This window comes from Alligator sinensis, unplaced genomic scaffold, assembly GCF_000455745.1.
Source record: "Alligator sinensis unplaced genomic scaffold, ASM45574v1 scaffold280_1, whole genome shotgun sequence".
Taxonomy (NCBI): Eukaryota; Metazoa; Chordata; order Crocodylia; family Alligatoridae; genus Alligator; species Alligator sinensis.
In genome coordinates, this window is record NW_005841835.1 from 1,009,901 (window position 1) to 1,016,601 (window position 6,701).

Here is a 6,701-nt window from a genome sequence, read left to right on the forward strand (position 1 = left end):
TGGAGAGCGGCTTCAACTACCCGAAGGGAGACGCCTCCTCCAGACCCCCTCTCCCGGGCCCTTGGGACACAGCAGCAGAGCTGGGCTGATGGCCTCCTCTCTGAAATGCTGATTAGGGCGCAAGGGGTCAGTTTCTCTTGTCTGTAAAGCCACAGAGTAGGATCCTGGAGGACGGAGAGTAGAAACTGGAAGACACAAAGCAAACACAAGAGAAAAATGATGGTGAAAAAGGTAAAGGTGAGGAACACCAGCATTTTCTATATTAGCTACAGGCAGTCCTCGACTTACAATGTTTTGAGTTACAACGTTTCACACTTACAACGTTTATAGATTGACACCCTGTCTCAACTTTATGACGTCAGTTTTGACTTACAACGCTTGATTCGATGCGACTCCATGCCAGCGAACAAGTTTGCTGTGTTGCTCATCTCCCTGGAGAACATCTGTCCAAACTTGCTTGGACACTTTCTTTAAGAAAGCAGACAGGAAGCCATGGGGAAACACTGAAAAAGATCAAAGATGGAATTTTGCCATATAGAAAATATTGAATCGTAAAGATAAAATAATGACAAGGAGGCATAAGAAATTGAAACTCCCATACATTGTGAAGCTCCTGGCTGAGCAAATGTTTCAAGTAAGGTATCTCTCTTTGACAGGGCTCCCAAGTTTTTTTGTTTTTTTACATGTTGCTCAAACTACTCTGGATGATCCTGCCCAAAAGTATTATCAAATGGAGTTTACAAAAGGCAACAATCTGGAGATAGCAAATTTCAGAGCTACCCATCCATAAGAAAGCAGCTGGGGAGAGGCACAAAAAGAGGGGGTGAATAGGGCAGGTGGTCCAAGCACTATTCCCAAAACAGAAATTGCAATATGGATAGGAGATTTGGACTAAGCAACATTTCCCCACCTCTTTCTAAATGACAGAGAGATTGGGAAGGAAACTCCTCTCAGACCTGGTTCTGGGTTTCCACTGTTGGCAGATGTCAAAGCTTCTGAGGTGGACCAGCAAGTCTGATATTAGACTCAGTGCACGTACACAAAACCCTCCATACATCCATTCACAGGAAAATGCTTCAAGCCTGAAAGGAAAAAAAGAATAGGGAAACAACTTCATTAACATGGCTTAAACTATGATTGGATTGGTTCTTCCCCCTACTAAGTTCTTCCATTCCATATACTAAGAGGTCATCATCACACAATAAATGATTTGTGATGTTGTAGAAGAGTCAACCTCTAGTGTTTTAACTTCCCCTTTCCTAACCTGAACTGAGCACATCATTCAACAGATGTGGATCCAGCTGGACCTTATGGTGGAGTTCCTTTACCTTGCTGCCACTGGGATATTAGATGCAAAATAACCCTTCTAACCCTTCCCATATCCATTGAGTCATGAGCCAGAGAATTCACCAGCCATGCATGCAGGGATTTAAGTTGAGGTTCTCTGATCTAAGACTGAGCTCCAATGCAAAGCTGGTCAGAGAAACTGCAATATGCAGCAAACTGATTTCATTTCAGAAAAAAAGACAGAAGTTGAGGGAGGAGAGTGCAGAGTTCTAACAGTCTCAAACCATCCTGTTTCCATGTTGTGGAAACATTTTGAATGTAAATTCTTAACTGCCTTTTCATTTACAGTGATTTCTTAATTTTGCATTTTAGACAAAGTCAATTCAATTCAATTTCAATTTATTAAGGATTCTGGCTAAATGCCATGCTACCACAGATGATATAACACATATACAACCATAATATAAATCAGTTTGAACACAGTAACCAAACTACATATAGTATACTAAAAATAGAGCCCACCAAAATAAAAACATTATTAATATAAATATAGTAGTAAATCAGGACATGAATCTATAATATTATTGTACATAGATCCCCAATTGAGACAATAAAATCAAATCTAATGTTAAAATGTATCACTCATATCACAGGGGTGTTGGTTGTAGCCGTGTTGGTCTAAGGACATAGGCAGACAAGGTTCTTTGGGTGAATCTGACATATTTTATTAGACCAACTTAAATAGTTGGAAAAAAAATTGTAGAAAGCTTTTGGGTTTAAAAACCCTTCATCAGGCTAGGAAGTCTCTGCAGTTGGTGTGTGCTCTTCCATCCAGGAAGAGGTATAGGTTCAATAATAAATAGGTTCTCCTTATGTCATTATATAAAGAACATTCTAATACATAGTGGATAGTATCTTCCAAAACTCCTAGACAGACTGGGCAATATCTTTTAGCCCTTGGGATGGAAAATCTACATCCAGCCAGAACAGCTCTGGGCATCTGTTCAGTCCTAAGTCTAGTCAAAGAGGATCGCCATTTATTATTGAGATCCAACTGTAAATACCTTTCTCCCCCCTGCCCCAATCTAATTTCCAAAGAGTATATAAAGCTGTAATACAAGTAGCCCTAGCCACTGCAAAATCATTCTGCCTGGCAATATCTCATAAACCTAAACCTTTTCTATGGAAGAGAAAAATCCTTCATTATCTTTGAGATAGTATCCCATCCCAAAAAGTGCAAAATTGTGGGAAAGAAAAGCTAACCAGGGTGATTGGAGAGGAGGGGGATTATTAATATATTTTATGTAGCATAATTTTAAGCAGACAAGATAGTAAAAGGGGCAGGATTTTAAAACAAAATCCCACTATTTTAATAATAATATTAGGTAAAATAGAATCCATTCCTGTCACTAATCTCAAAAAAGTTGCAGAAGTTGAGGGAGGAAGAGCCAGAAGAACCCTAAGAAACTTGTTCTGAGGTATGTCTACATCATTACTAGCAGCAAAGACAAAGTCAAAATTGAAACACTAGGACCTTGTGGTGACAAAATGGTTCAACTAGCCCAAAGCAAATATCTCTTCAGGATTTTCCTTCACAGAGAATTTCGTAATTTCTGCTCTTTGTTGTGAATGAACCCAGGATTACCTCCTTTGTGACCTAGACATGAGCAGAGCACTTCAGGGTTGGATATTTTAGAAGGAATTTTCAATCAAAGCTGATGATGTGTCCACTGTTGTCATTACCTTTTATTGCTCACAAGTTTTACAGCTAATGTTAACAGCATTTTGTTATCTCTACTGTACAAATACTAAGCATCATAAGCCTTCCAACATGGACTTGACAACAGGCTGGTCATGTTCAATTCCCTTCCAGCATTAAGCAAGCAGCTCAAAGTGCAACTGAAAGGTATGGAAATAACCAGCCTGTTTTTCCGGGGACATGTTCCTGAGCTAAGGGCTGCAGTATCAGTGGGAGCTGTTTCTTTGGCCTCTGTTCATCTTGTGAGACTCTTGTGGGTGGTTAAATATACCTGCCTGAGAGGTGAGACATTTGGAATCTACTTGACTATTGTCATTCCTGTCACTTTACGCTAAGAACCAAAGTTACACATAAACTAGTTTAAGAGATCAGAAACTGGTTTAAATCTGTAACAGACCAGAAGGTCAGTGCACATAAACCAGTTTTAAAAAGGCTGAAACTGGCTTATGATAAACCTGGTTGAATGTAGTATCAGACTTAACTGATTTGGGTCAAACTGGTTTATAAAACTTCTATCCCAGACCCCTTCGTGGTTCAAGTTAAAGTACAGTCCCCCAGCATCTCAGCATGCTTTGCAGCCCTGGGCTGGGCTAGGCTGCCTGCTCCAGAGAGCAGGACTCACCCTGTCCCTCTGCACCCTAGGCGGAGCAGTGAGGGCTGGCTGACAGCCAGGAGAGTGGCAAGTCAGGCTGGGGATGCAGCCCAGCCTACAGGGGGGAGACTGTCCCCCCCAGACAAACCTCAGCTGGGGTCTGGGACCAGAGATGGGGGTTAAATACCACTTCCCCTGCTCAAATTTACTGCTGATTGCAACTGTGGACTACAAATCCCAGAGGCACCTGGAAGCAGGAGAAGTGATGAGACCCTACAAAGTTCTGCTGCTCTAATTCTGAACTGCAAATCCCAGAGACCTCTGGGGCAGCAGGAAGAGGAAGTGAACATACAGTCAGAGAGTCCTGCTCTAATCCTGCATGGCTTCTGTCCTGAGCCACTGCAGGCATGAGGCTGCATTTTTTTAATCAAATGTAAATGTCTATTCAATTCTGTTTCAATTTAATCTGTGCATTTTAGACTAACCTGCAAGAACTGAATAGATTCAGCCTTAGGCTTTTTGACAGTCTGTACTTAGCCTTAGAGGCACAGCAGAGATTTGTTTTTCCTGTTCCATTATATCTCCATCCACTGTGCAGGCGGCAGGATTTGAATAAATGCTTCAAGAGAAAAAAAATCCACCTTAAGTATCTGAAACTGAAGCAGGCTTCTACTCAGGGGCAGATCCAGAGGGGTGCAGCAGTGCCATTGGACATCCCTTTCCTGTGTAGCACAGTGAGCTCTCCAGAGACATGTTGGTGATTCCTTTTCTGTAGCCCTGGATAGCTGGATCTACTGTAGAGTCCAGAGGGAAGGAACTGAGCTTAGACCATTGAACTGCTGCAGTCACCAGTCAAGTCTGTCACCCCTGCACAGCTGCTCCCTGGCTGGAGTGTGGCAGGAAGGGACCCGGAACTCCCCCAGTTCCTAGGTCAGCTGGGGACAGCAGTGGTAGCAGGCTGCCTTTCATATTTGTAGCCATGATGGTCCAGGAAATGTATGATACAAGGTTTTTGGGGGGATATATTTTTAAAAACCTTGCCATCCATAAATGGTGCAGTCAACGTGCCTCATACCTAACTTGCAACGCTGTGCTGTTCCAGGCCTGACCCTCATACCACTGCTTTTCCAGTCCACCTCAGATTCCACCTGCAATTCTCAAAATGATAATACCATATAACTATAGCACATTCCACACAACAGCATCCCAAACAAATTTCCAAAATTAAATGAGTTCAGATGGAGGAAAAATTCAGAGATGAATGCAAGAAATAGGTTTTCAGATGAGATTGGAAACAAGACCTTTAGTAGTAAAGTGGCAAAATTATGTTAAACTCTGAATAAAAAAGAACAGGGGAACTTGCTCCAGGGAGTTCAGATTTACCAATGAGTGATGGTGGTAAAGACTGGAAAGTGGCTACAGTGAGGTGGAGTAGGACAAAGATTATTGTGACCTAATGATGAAGTGATTTAGTCTATTGGAAGTCTCTGAATGAGTCAGCAAAATAGTAAATACAAGGGAAAACAATTGATTTGAACTTTCAGAGAACCTTTTGATAAAAAGTCACCACAGGCTATTAAGGAAACTATGTTAGAGGGCAAAAGGTGAAACACTGTTTAACGGGATTAAGAAGATTAGAGAGCTGCAAAGAAAGATGACAAAGACTAGGAATAAGTGGCCAGTTTTCAGTATGGCAAAAGATTAGCAATGAGGCAGCATCAAATTCTGTGCTCAATGTTCTTAGTTAATGAGCCTGAAAAATCGGTCTTCTTCTTCTTCTCCTCTCTCTACACCACATTTGACCATTTTATTATACAAGGTTTTACTCGTTTATTGTACATTGCAAGATATTTCATTGTACACATTTGGAGCAGTGGGCATTGCAACAGGTGTTGCATACTCCGAGGCTGTGTGTCACAGCGAGCTAGAAAAGTTTCTAATTGCCTCCACATTATTTAGGTGAGTCAAGAACAATCCTTTTCCTTAACTTTCTGCAGAATTGAAAATTTCTTAGGGTGATACCATTTATTGGACTAACTATGTAATTGGGAAAAAGATATTGCTGTGTAGTCCGGTTTCTTTTTTCTTTAGGTTGTGGATTTTCAGTTGTAAATGATGGATTTCAGTATCTTCCATGTTATGGTAGCATAAGAGTGATGCTGTAGCTGTGATGCTCCAGAATTTATGTGGGAAGCAAATCTTTCTTTGAGTGATAATTGGTCCAATATAATAAAGTGTAGTCCAATAAAAGATATCACCCTAAGAAATTCTTGCCTCTCACATAATTTCTGAACCATCATGGCTTCATCACTCTTACATTACCATAACTCAGAGTCAAACTCTGAGGTTCATCATCAAGACTTAAGAAAGCAGGCAGCACAATGATAGCATTCGTTTTGACAAATGTAGTTTAGGAGCATTCAGGAATAATGTCTTTATCCATGCATTTTCCTGGGTTCTAAATTAACAGTAGCTACTCCAGTAAAATACTCCCAGTCCCTTTCTTTGGAAAGCTCATAGAAGTTCCATCTTCAGAATCTTCATACAAATCTTCTAAACAGGATGCCTAAAGTTAGGATCCTAAATTCATATGAAGGCATCTAAACAAAAATAGCCTCCTGATAAGTCCAGGAGGATGTTGTTTGTAGTACTGAAGAAAAGGAGCTAACAGTGGGAGAGAGGAGGTCAAGGAGAAAAGCTGCTCACATGATTTGGGCAGAACAAATCCAAATATCCTCAAGGATAGTGTTTGGTCAGGGGTGACAGGAGAGATGAGCCAAGAGATTCCCCAGCATTTTGGTAAGAATAGCTTGGAAGGTTAAGCACAAGAGGAAGGTAGAGAGTGCCAGCACCAGGGAAGGCTTTAAGAAAGAATGGACAATGGCAGATTTTGGAAAATTGGACCAAATACTAGTCGCGGGAGCAGCAGTGGTGACAAAGGAAATAGGACAGGAGAGTTAGGGTCTGACCACAGGAAACCAGTCAAGAGAAGAAGTAACTTTTTTTTTTTTTTTTTTTTTTTTTTAGAGATGTGGGTTAAATTAAAAAAATATGTATGTAAAA